Genomic DNA, 16,297 nt, shown 5'->3' on the forward strand with positions numbered 1-16,297 from the left:
CTCTATCATTAGAAAGATCATTTTCTTTCATAACAATAATCCATCCATCCTCTCACACAGTTGCCAATTCAAACAGTGTGTTTTTGCTTGGTCTATTACAGAATCAAACTCAAAAGAAATAAACATAAAAAATCCCCATTTTACAACTAACCAACAAATGGAATGCCACAATGTTTTCCCCCATTTTCTTATTTCCTCCACCCATCTTCACATATAATTAAAAATCAAAATAAACCCTATTTTTAAACTATAAAAAAAAACTCAAACACAAATTGAAATGGCTCTTTAACAAAGATTTTGTGTGTGTGTGTGTGAGTTTGTGTTTTGTCTCTTTGTCTAATCAGCTGGCATTCCATTAAGGTTTTCACGAGTATACTTGCCTCCTCTTGCCAGCAATTGTTACATATATAAAACCCTTTGTTTCCTTCCATAATTAACAAGTACAGAAAATCAAAACCCAAACCTCTATTTTTTCTCTCTCTGCATCTGTTCATCCTTCTCATTTTATCTTAGTTTTTAACAAACTAACAATTAAAAAAATGCAATCTTTAGAAGGCGATCTCTTCCCATCAACACCAGGTGAAAGCGCCCTCGATCCGCGGGGTGCGCGGATCCGCTTTTTATTTTTAAGGTTTGGGAATCGCCACCTAGTTATTACAGTCTAGAAACCGAATATTGACTCTAAAAGACAAATTACACTAATCTACGAAAGAAAATACGGGTCCGGGGATCATGTTACGGGGTTGGAAGGCGTTAGGCACCAACCTTGTCTAGCAAATGTCGGTCTCTACTATTCCCCAAAGAAGATTATATTGCTAAAGGACCTAAAACAAATAAATAAAATAATAAAAATAAAAAAATAAAAAAATTTACCTTGATGATCGCAACAATGGTTCCCTCAAAACTGGCGAAAAGATTCCTTGCTTATTTTTCTCCACTGGATCTGTTTATGATATTCTAAAATAAAGTATCTTCTTCATAGATCTGAGTGTTTTTGATTTTTTGATGGATTTTTTAGTGTTTTTAGAAAGATTTTTGGGTGTTTTTTAAGCTAAAATTAAGGTATGGATGTTAGGTAAGGAGTTAGGGCTTCAAAATTAGGGTTTTCTCTTGGATACGAAAATAGGTTGTGAGGACCCCTATTTATAGATTTTTTTTAAGTGCTTGTTTAGATAGAGTTAGTGTTTAATTATAATTCTTTTAGAAAAAGTTAGTGTTTAATTATAATTCTTTTAGAAAAAGTTATTGTTTAATTATAATTGTTTCAGGTAGAGTTATATTTTAATTAGAATTGTTTTAAATAGAATTATTATTTAATTAGGATTGTTTTAAATAGAGTTATTATTTAATTAGAATTCTATTAGGGTTTTTACTTTTAGTCTCACTTGATTGACTTTAAGATTTTGACTTTAGTCTTACTTGATTGACTTTAGTCTTTCTTAATTGACTTTAAGATTTTGACTTTAGTCTTACTTGATTGACTTTAAGATTCTTTAGTCTTACTTGATTGACTTTAAGATTCTTTAGTCTTACTTAATTGACTTTAATTTTAATTGAATTTCACTTTACATTAATTTCAAAAATTTTAATTATTAAAATTGTAAAATTACCATTTTGCCCTCAGATAGGACTTTTTGTGTTTTAAGTCAGTTTTTTATTTTCTAGGATGTTCTGGAATTGATTTTACGTAAGGAATTCAATGGAAATATTGGTTTATGTCATTTATGAAATTTTTTTTTGTGCGAAATGGTCGTGAACCTTATGAGAGAATTTTTGTAATTTTATCAAATTTTGTGAAAATTAGCGAAATGGTTTATATGATTTCGATTTGTTGTTTTATGTATTTGAAAAGATTTTCCTAAGCGTAATGTAGGCTCTAGAGATGTTTTGATGTTAGGGGTATTTTGATAATTTGATCATTTTTTAGTGATTTTTATCATGAAGCTTCTTTTTGTCTGAAAAATGATGATTTCTGTGTTTTTTGGGTTATATTTTCCTAGCATAGCGTGGTTTCTAAGGTTTTGTTAATTTGAGATACCTCATCCGGATTTCTGAAACACATCTAATAACAAATAAAGTATTGGAATATCATCCATCATTGGGAACCGTTGCAATTAGGTTGACAAGTTGATTAATCAGGCGAATGCAAAAATGGGATGTCTATACCAAGAAAAGTAAAAATCGAAAGAACCCACACAAAATATTGCCATTTTCATCGATGTTTCTCTTCTACAAGCACTCTATTCTTATGGGCTCTCTTTTTAATCATTGGAACAGCTTCGTACCTAAGCTTCGTCGATTCAAGTACCAAATACTTCTCAACTTCTTGGGGTAAACTCAAATGGGAAAAAAAATCCGTACATCCGGTCAACCCCATCGATCTGATCCAACTAGTAAGTCCATTTTGGTAACTGGAGCAGCCGATTTTGTCGGTACCCATGTCTCTCTAGCCCTCAAGAAACGAGGAGACGGTGTTGTGGGTCTCGATAATTTCAACAATTACTACGACCCATCTCTGAAAAAAGCTCAAAAATCTCTCTTAAACAATCATGGAGTCTTCGTTGTTCGTGGAGACGTCAACGATGCTCTACTTCTATCAAAACTGTTTGATATCGTAGCCTTTACTCACGTTGTCCATTTAGCAGACCAAGCTGGTGTTCGTTACACCATGGAGAATCCTGGGTCATACGTCCAGAGTAACATTACTGGATTGGTTACTATATTAGAAATCTATAAATCTGCAAACCCATAACCTTTAATCGTTTGGGCTTCTTCAAGCTCTATTTATGGTCTCAATGAAAAAGTACCCTTTTTAGAATCAGATCCAACAGACAAACCTGCAAGCTTATACGCAGCAACAAGGAAATCTGGAAAAGAAATCACTCACACTTACAACCACATTTATGGTCTCTCAATTACAGGGTTGAGATTCTTCACTTTTTATGGTCCTTGGGGAAGACCAGATATGGCTTACTTCTCATTTACAAGAAGTATTCTTCAAAGGAAACCAATTACTGTTTATAGAGAGAAGAATTTTGTAACACCCCGTGTTTTTAACTCGTATCTCGATGAGATCAGATAGTGTTAGTTCGAGGAATATTCTGAAAAGATAACTTAGAGTAAAGTACCCGAATTATGCTATATTCATTTTTATTGAAAACCGACTTCGCCATTAGTTTCAAAATAACCAAAATATATATTTTAGCCGGTAAAGAAGTTCGAACTCAAGTTCGGATGGAAAAGTTAACAAATCCTTGAATTTCGTGTTGAGCGGGACCTAAAATAGAAAATTTTAGTTAGAGAGAGAATAATGAAGATTTGACCACACCATTAGGACCGCAACGAAAAATTATTTGAAATGATATACTCTTTTGTCACATTTCGAGTCCAAATAGTCAAGTTACAGTTGAAACTAGAAATAATAAGGAAATTACAAGTACACCCTCACCTTAGTTATAAAAGAAAGTTGATTTTCTTTTAATTCATTCTCTTTCTTCTCCAAAGTACCCAAACTCAGTTGACTTTCCCAAATCTAGGGTTTCACTCTTTTCACCTCAATATTCGTTAAGAATGAAGGATTGTTGGACTCTAACGAATAAGACAAAGTTGTTGGCTGCGACGATAGCTACAACCTCATCTTCCTTGTTAACCCATTCTCATTTGTTTTCTCCATCCTCCATCAAAACCAAGCCGTGTGATTCGAGTGAATCTTAACACATTTTCACCGAGGGTTTCATCGAGTAAGAGTTAGGTCTACCCATCATTATGGAAGCGAATGAGAGCACCCTCGTCGAATGCTAGGCAAATTCTTAACCATTTCACACTCAAATCAGTCCAACATTAACTCTCTTGCCACCAACCTTAATCCTTGTATGAATTCATCACCTTTGGCATCCACAAACCAAGTAGGGGACTTTCAATTCCTATTGGTAATTTTAGATTTTGAAATGTGCATTTAGGTTTTACAAAACACGTTAGTTGTTTATAAATCGTAGAAATATTTGTTAAACTTTCAATCCATGATTAGGATTAGAGATTTGATGTTGTTTTATAAATTTTAAACGTTGAATTCGTGGGTGGGTTGAAGGGTTTGAAGAACGGAACAAAGATCCAAAGAATGGATCAAAAAATCCAAAATCCCCGAGAAAGTTAAGTGTTATCGGCAGGACCGTCAGTCCCACCGACACCTACCGATGACCATTCTGTCGGTTCCATCAACAGAATGAAGCTTCTGTCGTCGATAATTCTCTTTGGTCGATAGGAACCATCGGTTCCATCGACAGAACACCTTCTGCCACCAACAGTATACTTTGAGTTAAAATTAGACTCTGACTTTTGGCCTGACTTCCCCATTGCCTATATTTGATTTCCAACCCTTTATTTCATTAAAAACATTTAAGTGAATGTCCTCTCTAATTTTTTCTTTCCATTTATTTAAATGTTTTTACTGAAATAAAGGGTTGGAAATCAAATATAGGCAATGGGGAAGTCAAGCCAAAAGTCAGAGTCTGATTTTGACTCAAAGTATGCTGTCGGTGACAGAAGGGTGTTATGTCTGTGGAATCGATGGTTCCTACCGACCGAAGAGAATTATCAGCGTCAGAAGCTTCATTCTATCGGTGGAACCGACAAAATGGTTATCGGTGGGACAGACGATTTCGAGATCTGAATCTCAAAGGATCAAAATTTAAATTTTGGTTTCAAGAACAAAACGTAGATTTCGACGTTTTCAAAATATAATAACTTTCGCATTACTTTGAATTGGATTACAAAAACTATATGGTGTCCAATCTCGTGATCGAGACTTTCATTCCAAAAACTCATTTTCAATTTCGAGAATTTTAAAAAATTGAGTTTTCGACACTTAACCAAATTTTTACCAGTTTTTCTTGTTTTTAACAACTTTGGTCACGTGCATCGTCGGGACCTCGTTTTGAATAAACCTTGATGGTTTTCGATGAAAAGATCAAAAATAACTTTGAAAGATTGAAAATGAATGGTTTGACTTGAAGAGACGAAAAGTGAGAATGTCGAAAGAATGAAAAAGGGAATGAACAGTAAAATGTCAGAATCACACCCGAGGGGTGATGTCTGCATTTTACATTGTATGTTGTGTGTAGGTTGGTGAAAGGATATCCAGGTTATTAATAAAATGTTGCATGTTTATTTACGATTATGTTAGTACGTGCGCTGAGTTCTGTTATTTATTTTGAGGCTGGGGGGCATAGTTGCATGGTAGGAACTGGATATCCATTCTCAACCCTGTTCTGTTAATTTCTTTTTTGTTTTAAATGAAAAGTCGTATATATACGTAACCATTTTGTGAGCTGTTAAAGGGTTTGTGAATGCCAAAAGGGATAGTGCGTCACATTATCCGAATGGGCGCACTATCCTGGGATGTACGGTAGGGACCACCAAGCTCATACTTGGTATGGGACGCTTATGAGAGTAGAGTCACAACTGGAATCCAGGTCCGTTCCTTTCTTATCTTTACCAGTGAACGTGTATTGTAAAGGTGACCGTATACGAGTGGAGTGTTATTTTGGGAATCACATGCACACCTGATAGGCATAAACGAAGATGATTGGTCAGTGATCACTAACAATCTAGTAGTAGTCGAACGTTCTGACACATCGAAAAGATACCCATTGCTTACGATCAAGTCAAACGGCCCACCTGAGCCAAATAAATGGTCACTAGTGTGGTAAGAGCAGCAACCGGCCACAAAATCAGGAACTAAAAGCCAGATTTACGTTGCAATATCATGTCCCGACTGGGAACGATCCAGTCGTGAATCCTAACGCTCAAATTCCATTACTCCACCACTTGTACTATGTATCTGTTTTATATTTCGAATGATAAACTGAAAAGTATGTCTACTATTTCAATGTTATCAACTGTATTTGCATAAAATGGAAAATGTATAATGAGTATGGATGATTGATGCTATGTGTAATTTTTAAATTGTTTAGTTTCTCATCCCTGGCTATATGTACCAGTTAATCGTAGTTTCAATCGTAAAACTTGCATGTTTTGGAATGATGCAGTATGATTATTCGATCACGTTAGGTTAGATTATTAATAAGAATTTTTTGTGGACCTAATGAGTAACCATTGTTACTCACCCTTTCCTTCTATGTTTTTTTTTTAGTTGCAAAGCCTACAGTTGGTGAAGCGGGTGTTGAGCCGTTAGCCGAGGAACATCTGGTCGGTCAGATCGACGACCAGAGTCCGTTACCCGATGAGCATCATGACTACTTCTACTAGGAGTCTGTTCGTCTTAGGAGAGGTCTATGTTTTGGGGCAGAAAGCTAGGTCTATGTTAGAGTGAGAAACATTTTGTAATCATGTATATCTTATTCCTTTTTGTGCAACTCATACATCGTTTAATGGTGTTCAAAAAAAAAATTCCGTCTTCTATTTCTTATTTATTGTTAATATGTTGCTTTATACAGGATTATTTGGATTTGATTTATCAGGTTTGACTTCCGTGAAATGCTAACATAAACAGAGGAGACCATGCCAAAATTTCAAGGTGCCACCTAGTGCCTCGAGGCGGCCTTGGGATTTGTGTTAGCGTTTGGCGGGGCGCCACAAATTTGGTAAATCTTGCTAGAGATTTTACTTATATAGATGATATTGTAGGGAAGAGTACTGAGAGTGGAGGGAAGAAGAGTGGGGAAGCGAAATTTAGGATTTTTAATTTGGGGAATACTTCATCTGTTACAGTGCACACACTTGTTTCGATTCTTGATAAACATTTGAAGATGAAAGCGAAGAAGAATGTAGTTGACATGCCTGGTAATGGAGATGTGACATTTACTCATGCAAATATAAGTCTTGCAAGTAGGGAGTTTGGGTATAAACCTATAACTGATTTACAAATGGGGTTGAAGAAGTTCGTTAGATGGTATCTTTCTTATTATGGGTATGATCATGGAAAATTTGAAGATTGAATTTTTTGTTTTTCCTTTTGATTGAGAAAGTAGAAAAATAATTTTTTTGTTTTTTTTGTTTTGGTTGGGAAAGTAAGAAGATTAGCCTTTTTCTTAATTTTATTATTTTGGGATTTCTACTGAGGAAAATTGTTTCCAATATTTGTACTTTCAAGTTTTGGTGCTAATAGTCATGCTTTTGAAAATGGAAAATTACTTAATGGATGTGAAGGAAAATTTTATTGACACGCCATGAAACTCTAAGGACCCTCCAATTTTTAGGGACACCTATAAAAATCAAAATTTTTGTGTGGGCACTCCTCTCACCTTCTAACGATTCCGACGACTCAGGCGAGGAGGAGAATCGGAGCAGGAAGATCAAAGAAGAAGAAAAGTTGAAGATGGAGATAGATCAAATGAGGAGGTGAGTCAAAGGTTAGGAGGAGAAGAAGAACAAAGGAAGAGAGATCATAAGAGGAGGATTGGAGAAGAAGAAAACAGAGAGAGATTGGAGCATGAGGAGTACCCTAGATTTTTTATTTTTTATTTTTAAATTTTGACTCGTCCTTAGAGTTTCATGGTGTGTCAATATAACTTCTCGGATCTAAAATAGTTCTTGCTAAATTCCCCTATTTTGGATTCTAACTTAGAGCCCATTTGTATACAAAATAGAAAATAATTACGAGAGGAAGTATTTTGTAGAAAGTAATTTTTTTTTTTTTTTTAAAGTTAACCCAACCAAGGGTGTGTTTGGAAAGGAAAGTTTATCGTGAGAGTTGAACATTTAAGACTTCAACTCTTTAGGTTCAACCCCCGAAAATTAATTAAGAAAGTTAATTTAAAGAGAGATTTATCGGACATAGCTATTTTATGCATTTTTATTACAAAAATTCCCTCGCTTTATCAAGTTTGTTACTTTACAAACCTTTCTTCTTAAACCAAACTTACCTAATAACTTAATAAGATTTCAAATCTTACTAAGGGTCGTCTGACCCACATGGATTATGTCATTGACAATCCAACACCACATACTTCTAGATTTCATGAAAAACTAAGACTCAAGAAGACAAAAATTATAAATAAAAAAAACTTCTTTGAGATTGATCCATGGGGTTGAAAATGGAAGGTTACCGAACTCCCAAATTTGAAATTAAAATTCAATCGACAAAACTAACTTTTTTTTCTTTCAAATTTCTTGAATTTTTTTCTCTACAACCCTATGGCATCAGATCATGTTTTGGGATGCAATAAATTGATGCAATGAGGAAACTTTCCTTATTAACTTAGTAAGAAAAGTGTTTTTCTCTCTTAACAAACCATGAAGTGGAACCCACATCCTCTATAAAGATTAAATACTTATAATACCATCAATTCTTTTTAGTAAAATGGGTATTTGATTAAAAAAAATTAAGGGTATTATAGGTATTTAATCATTTACAATGATGGGTCACTTCAAGGTTTGTTGAGTAACAAAGTTGGGGTGTTTTTGTAATAAAATTGAAATAGATAGGTCTGCCTGATAACTTTTAGTGTTTGATTGTCATGAGAGATTAATTTCAATCTTATTTTTTTGCCCCACATTGCAAAGAGAAAAAAAATTCAAAAAACACTAAAAATAAATCAACACATATAGTTTGCATACTTGTAAACCTAATAAAAAGATGATACAAAAGGAAATAACACTTAATGTGCGTACTGGCATATCTAAAGAATAAACCATATTTTTTCCTCCTCTTTTAGTCGGGCCTGGGACCGAAAATGTAAAATATTACATTGGTAAAGTTAAAAAGATTTTTTTTTACCAAGACAAAATAACCGCCAGTACTTAAACAATATAAAATAAAGGAAAGTTTTAAAGAGCAATCGAAACTAAGTATAAATACTAGAACAAAATTCAACAAAATGAGGAATAAAACTCAAAGGAAGTCAAGAAGGTCATAAAGTCATAATCTCGGACAACAAAAGTCAACAAAATGAGGACTAAAAGTCATAAAGTCACCTAAGTCATAATCCCTGATTGGGAGGTGGCTATTTGGGAAGATGGTCCGAAGGAGCTAGGCTACTTGCTCCTGGACCTGGCTTTGTATCTACCTCTATATCTTAGCATTCTGGCGATCGCATTTCTCCAAAGTCCGTTGAAATTAGTTCTTCAGTTGAGAATCTAATGCAGTAAAATTGCTACCACGAGCGGTGCAAAAGGTAAAGCCAAATATTGAAGTCGGAGGTTGGGCCTAGCCAATAAGCACGTACTTGACCATTCCCATCCGATCTAAACACGTCTGTGAAGATAACATTGCGTATCGATGAAGTAGGAGATGCATCACTTTGACTATGTTTCTCCTTTAATTGATTTTGCATTAAAGATAAACTAATTAGATTATGCATCAATAATTGTAAGTCGAACGAGGGTCAATGTAATTCCCATTTTTATTTGTATGGGTCAACTTAAACATTTCAGCACGGGTAGGTGATGAACTACCTTCTCCCCTACTCTCAACCTATACTCATAACATATATTAATTATTATAAGAATGAAGGTATACTGTACAAATTCTTAAAGAATAACTAATATAATTTAAATAATTTTCATATCAGACCAATTCTTCATAGTACCATGCAAAATTCTTCGTCCGCCCAGCATGTTTCATTACTTGTTTGTTTCGATTTTAAGTATTTTTTTTTTAATTGCTTGCAAATAACAGTTAAAGACATTATGACAATCTCATATTATATGAATAGTCGAGACTAAAAAATAATGTAATTGCTCATACCTGAACCTCAATAGTACTCAAATATGGGGCAAGCCAAGTCCAATCTACTTCGGAGATGCCCTCGGGAATTTTAGTTAGTCTCTCCTCATCAATTTCATATAGGTTGTAATTTTGCTTCAAGTTACATTTGTGGTGTTTGTATTTCAAAGACATTGATTTCATTTTGAAAAGAAATATTATAAACATAAAATAGTAGCCATTATATTAGAATGATTTAGATTAATGTCAAAGACTAAAATACAACTTCCTAATATATGTATAGTTTAACTACACCTCATGCCATATTGATTTCTTAGCATGCACAGGAATCTCTCCTAACATTTGACTTGCAAAAGGACAATGATAGAAAGTCTAACAATAACACTTAATAATTAAGTAAAATGACTTACATTGTAGCCAACCAACTAGTCACGTTTATTCCAATCTACAAACATTTTTTAACATTTTTTCTGGCTGAAATTGCAAATGCCTCAAGTAGGCACTCTCTTTTTAGTGGTAGCTGTTTCAAGAATTGTAAAACAAATATTACAACAAAGAAGATGTCAAATAGAATGTAAGATACTTAAAACTTAATTCAACATATCATACGCGTACTGGTACTCAATCCCCCAAGCTCTGTAAGGGAGGACTCATGAGTCCTTGGTGGTACATCTCCAATTTTTCGTTGGATTGAATCTGAAGGAGGAATTCCTCCCCCCTGCATGATAAGCCACACATCTAGACTTTCTAGTTGACATATCTAAACAAACAAGCATCAACAAGTTAAAAATAAAACTTATTAAATGGAAATTACGTACATTAGTTAATAGGAAATTTCAGTAAATAAATAATTGACAATTAAATAGAATGTTCATTAGCAAATATAATATCAGTACATGACCATGTTTAGCAATGAAAACCTAAGTTCAAAAGTTGTGAATAACATCCATATACTAAATATCTTTTTTCTCATTAATCATAAAGTTTTGATGATCAACATATCCTTCAACAAGTACTCCTTTGATATCATTCCTATTCCAATAAACATCTTCTGTAATGTCAATTGAATACTCGTGAAACACTAGCTCATTTTGTTGAAATGACCCTTCATCTGTTTCCATATTGTATAGGTCCCATACTTGTGTATTTATTATGAATCACCAATCATCATTAGTGTTGTCTTTGTTATAAAAGATTTATTTTGCCTGATTTTCAAGGATATAAGGTTCGTTAGTATATAAGGCACATGTAACATTCAACATTCACACACTTGAACCTATACTCATCTTGCTTGAACTCCCACAACTCATGACCTCCCACCAATAACACTTGAATAGTATGAATCGATTCCCACCTGGATACTTCAATTCTAAAATGTCATTTAAAATACCATAGTAATCCAATATTATTTATCACCGAATTCATTTTCCTTGCACTTGCAAAGCCATGTGTCTCTTCAGATACGAACACTCCACTATTTTTGGTATTTCGTTATTTATTTCATTTAGGCTTGTCAGCCTGAAGTTCGGCTCGACCCAATTTTATTGGGTTAAAACCTAGCCCTAGCCCGCTATAGTCTTTAGTGAGCTTTGATTTAGTTAGCTTGATTCAAACCACGCCCATTTGGCCCACCCGTATAGCTCCATTGAAAAGTTTGCCTGTATGCTAGGAAACCTGCAAGCTACACATGATTTTTTGATTACTCTATAGAACATTTAATATTTTAAAATATTAAAAATATAAGAAATGACATCATTGTCATGTCATATTTTAAATTTATGTATTTTTAAATAAATCCAATCACAAACTTTTTAATAATATTTTTCACCCCCTTTTAAAAAAATAAAAATATTTATATAAATCATATATTTTAATAAAAAGACACATTTGACCTTATTTTATGATCATTTTTTAATTGTTATAAGGGTAATGAATGTAATTTATTATAAAAGACGTCAAATGACTTAAATACCCTTATTTTCTTATTGTTATTTTGTAGTTGAAGGGTAAATGAAGTCATTTGACATTATTTTTCCTATAAATATAATATTTCATTATCTCAAATCTCAATATTATCATTTTATTAATTACTCTATAAATTCTTAGTCTCTTACCATCTCAAATCTCAAATCAAAGATTAAAATGAAGCTTCAACCATTAAGCATCAATTAACCTATAAATTTCAAGCATTAAACATTCATTCATCTTCCAAATTCATGAATCAAACATCAATTTCAATCTCGAATTTTCTTTTCAATTTTTACAAAAGTTAAGGTTACTACATATTGTTAAATTATAAATTTAATTTTTCTCTTTAATTTTTATTTTTTATTTGATTTTATCTCTACCCCCCCCCCCCTCAATATGTATCTAGAATTCCTCTTTTTGAGTTAGTAGGATCAAAAAATATTAATGAAGTAAGAAATTCATTTAAAAAATATAGACAAATTTCAGGAGTTTGGAATCATTTTGAAAAAAATTGAACTTCCTAATCTTAATAATCCCCAAACTTTGTTAGTTAAAGCATGCTACAAATATAGTGGTGTTTCATTAATTACATCATTTTCAAGTGGCACTAACCACCTTAATAGGCATGTTAAGAATTTTACTAGTAAAAAATATAAAAGTGAACAAACTCAAATAAATAGATTAACATTAAGGACCCTATCTACATTTAATTATGATCAAAATAGGACTAAGAAATAAATTGTAAAGTATTTAATTAAAAAAGAGAAACCATTTAATTCAGTAGATTGTTCATATTTTATTGAATGAATATTATAATTCATTTGGTCCACAATTTTAATTATTTTCAAGTACAACTACACGAAATTATACAGTGAAATTATTTAAAGAAGAGAAGAAAAATCTAATTAATTTATTTAAAAATATTTTAGAAAAAATTTGTATAACATCGGATATATGGACATCTAATCAAGATTTATGTTATATTTTTGTAATAACTCATTTTAAAGATTTCAATTGAACTATACAAAAAATATAATTTATTTTTATTTGCTTGAATAACCTCATTCTAGTTATATAATGAGTGCATCAATAATTCAAACACTTAGAAATTGGGAAAGACAAAATAAAATATTTTTAATAACTTTAGATAATGCATCACTTAATAATGGATTAGTTGATTATGTAAATCAAATAATACTTCCTAATTGTAATGGAAAATTATTTCATGTACGTTGTTGTTATCATACATTAAATTTAATTATACAAGATGGTTTGCAATTAATTAAATCATCTTTAGTATTAATTAGAAATATCAAAGTTAATAATTTTAGTTTTTTATCTAAATAATAAGAATTTAGATCATTTTGTAAAGCTTGTAATGTAAAATGTAAGAAATTTCCTATTGACATTAAACATCGATAAAATTTAACTTACAAAATGTTAAATATAATAATTATGTATCAAAATTTAATTGATCAACATCTCTATGAAAATATTAATGTTATTATAAGTAAGAATGATTGGAATAATGCAATTATAATTTAAAATTTTTAATTTTTTTTTATAATGCAACTATTTATTTTTTTGGTATTTATTATGTAAGTTTGTCCTAAGTTCTTAGTCATTTAGTTAATATTATGATAATTGTTAATGATTATCGCTAAAAACTAGATTTTGTGGAGATTTGTAATGCAATTGAAATAAAATTTTAAAAATATTAGGTGAAAATCTTATTAACTTTTGGATTAACATCTATAATGTATCCTAAATTCAAATTAGGAGTAAAAGTTTCAAGTCAATTTCTAAATGATACAAATATTCAATTAACTTAATGTTATATAAATGAAATTAAATTTATATTATATCAATTTTTTAAAGAAACCATACTGCATTAAGTAATAATGTAAGATCTAGTGAATCAAATTCTAATTCTTCCCAATCAATTGAAATTTGAAAATTACTTAGGGGACAGATTAACCAATCATCATCAAACATGGATAGTGAATTTAATTGTTATCTAGACTACTTGAACATAAAAGAAGATAATGATTTGATATTTCAATCTAAAGAAAAGGATAAGAGGTTAGATATCCCGTTATTTCGACCATGGCTCGTGATTTACTAATCGTTCTTATTTTTACTATAAGATCAGAAGAAATTTTTAGCATAAAAAAACATGTACTAGATAATTATCGAAGTCGTAAGACACGAAAGACATTGAAAGCTTTTGTATATTTGAAGGATTAGTACCAAGCATAAAAAATGACTTAATTTTTTATCAATCAAGAAATTCTCGAAAAAAAAATGAAAAAAGTAGATTTATATACTAATACTATCAATACAGCGAATGAATAAAAATTATGTAAATTGTAATTATTTTTTGTTACATTAGAACTATTTAATTTTTGGTAGAGTTATGCAAATGATAGATAGGTGAATGGGTGCCAGCCTAGTTGGAATGTACTCAACCTATTGTGATGCAATTCTATTCCTTTAATAAATTTTTATTTACTTAAATTATAATCAATTATTTTATAAAATAGTACTTTTAATTTTTTATATTCAATTTGCATTGATGTAATGATAAGTGTACATGACCATTTTGTATATACAGTTTATAAAAATAAATAAAAATATGAATTTTTTAATTAATGGGCTGATTTCAATTTTTAAGTACAAATTTTATTTATTTACATTGTACTTAAGTTTTGTAACAGCCCGTGTTTGAACTCGTATCTCGAAGAAATTAGATAGTGTTAATTCGAGGAATATTCTAAAAAGATAATTTAGAGTAAATTACTCGGATTAGGCTATATTCTTTTTTATTGAAAATCGACTTCGCCATTAGTTTCAGAATGATCGTAATATATATTTTAGCCTGTAAGCAAGTTTGAATTCAAGTTCGGATGGAAAAATTAACTAATTCTCGAATTTAGTGTTAAACGGGATCCCAAATAGAAAATTTTCGTTAGAGGGAGAATCAGGAAGATTCAACTACACCATTAGGACCGCAATAAAAATTTATTCTAAATGGTATACTCGTTTATCATTTTTCGAGTCTGGATAGTTAAGTTACGGTCGAAACTAGAAATAATAAGGAAATTACAAGTATGCCATCGCCCTTGTTATAAAAGAAAGTTGATTTTCTTTCAAGTCATTCTCTTTCTTCTCCAAAGCACCCAAAAATCAGATTTTCTCAAATTTAGGTTCTCCTATTTTCACCTCGAGATTCATTGAGAAGGAAAAACCGTTGAACCCTGACGAAGAAGACAAAGTTGTCGGCTACGACGATAGCTACAACCTTACCCTCCTTGTTAACCCATTCATGTTCGTTTTCCTCACCCTCCATAAAAAATCGACAAGTAAATTAGGGTATCATCAAACTTGGAACTTCACCTTGTTAATAGAGACTCATCTTCTAGTGTAGAAGTAAAGAAGAGTATCGTCGTCAAAGGAGTTGCAAACCCTCACTTACTTTGCATCAAACTCAACTCAACATTAACTCTCTTGCCACCAACCTTGATCCTTGTACGAGTTCATCACCGTTGGCGTCCACAAACCAAGTAAGGGAATTTCAATTCCTATTGGTAATTTTAGATTTCTGAAAATGTGCATTTAGGGATTTTATTGAAGTGTGTTGTAGTTATAAATCGTAAAAAACTTTTGTTTAGTTTTAAAATTCATGGTAGATGTAGTTGTTTGATGGGTTTTATCAAATTTTAATAACAAACTCGTGGGTGGGTCGAATGGAAGAAGAAATCGAAAAGGGGATCGAAAACTCGAAGGTTCGAATGAAGTTCAGGACTGTTGGCAGGAAGGGTTGGTGCCACCAGCACCTGCCAAAAGCATTATGTCGGTCCCACCAACAGAATGAGGTTTCTGTCACCGGCGAAATCAAGAACTGCGAGAAAATTTTATTCTATCGGCAGATACCGTCGGTCCTACCGACACCTGCCGATGAGCATTCTATTGGTTCCATCGACAGCATCCTGATTCTGCTGTCGATAGCCACCGACAGAAAAAATTCTCTTCTGAATGGAGTTCTGATTTTTGCTTTGACCTCCCTATTTCCTATACTTGATTTCCCACCCTTCATTTCATTAAAAATATTGAAGTAAATGTCTTCTTTATACTTTAAGTTCTTTAATGAAATTAAGATTTTACCTCCCATTTCGGAACAATGGGAATGGTTTTGAGATTCGAATCCCAAAGGATCAAAATCCAAATTTTGGTTTCAAGAACAAAATGTAGATTTTGACGTTTTCGACAAATTTTCAAAATGTAATAACTTTCGCATTACTTTGAATTAGATTACAAAAATTATATGATATTGAATCTCGTGATCGAGACTTTCATTTTCAAAACTCCATTTTCAATTTTGAGAACTTTAAAAAATTGAGTTTCTGACACTTAGCCAAATTTTTACCAGTTTTTCTTGTTTTTAACAGCTTTGGTCCCGTGCATCGGCGGGACCTCGTTTTGAATAAACCTTGATGGTTTTCAATGGAAATATCAAAAATAACTTTGAAAGATTGGAAATGGATGGTTTGACTTGAAAACATGAAAAGTGAGAATGTCGAGAGAATGAAAGAAGGAATGAACAGTAAAATATCAAAATCACACCCGAGGGGTGATGTCTGTATT

General features: G+C 32.0%; 1 pseudogene; it reads left to right on the top strand.

Moving 5' to 3' along the window:
• The first annotated feature begins 539 nt into the window (after positions 1–539).
• Positions 540–6,956, top strand: LOC147389104 (UDP-glucuronate 4-epimerase 1-like; annotated as a pseudogene).
• The last annotated feature ends 9,341 nt before the right edge of the window (positions 6,957–16,297 follow it).

Source organism: Akebia trifoliata, chromosome 12 (genome assembly GCF_017979445.1).
Source record: "Akebia trifoliata isolate Shusen 1 chromosome 12, ASM1797944v1, whole genome shotgun sequence".
In the NCBI taxonomy this organism is placed as follows: Eukaryota; Viridiplantae; Streptophyta; class Magnoliopsida; order Ranunculales; family Lardizabalaceae; genus Akebia; species Akebia trifoliata.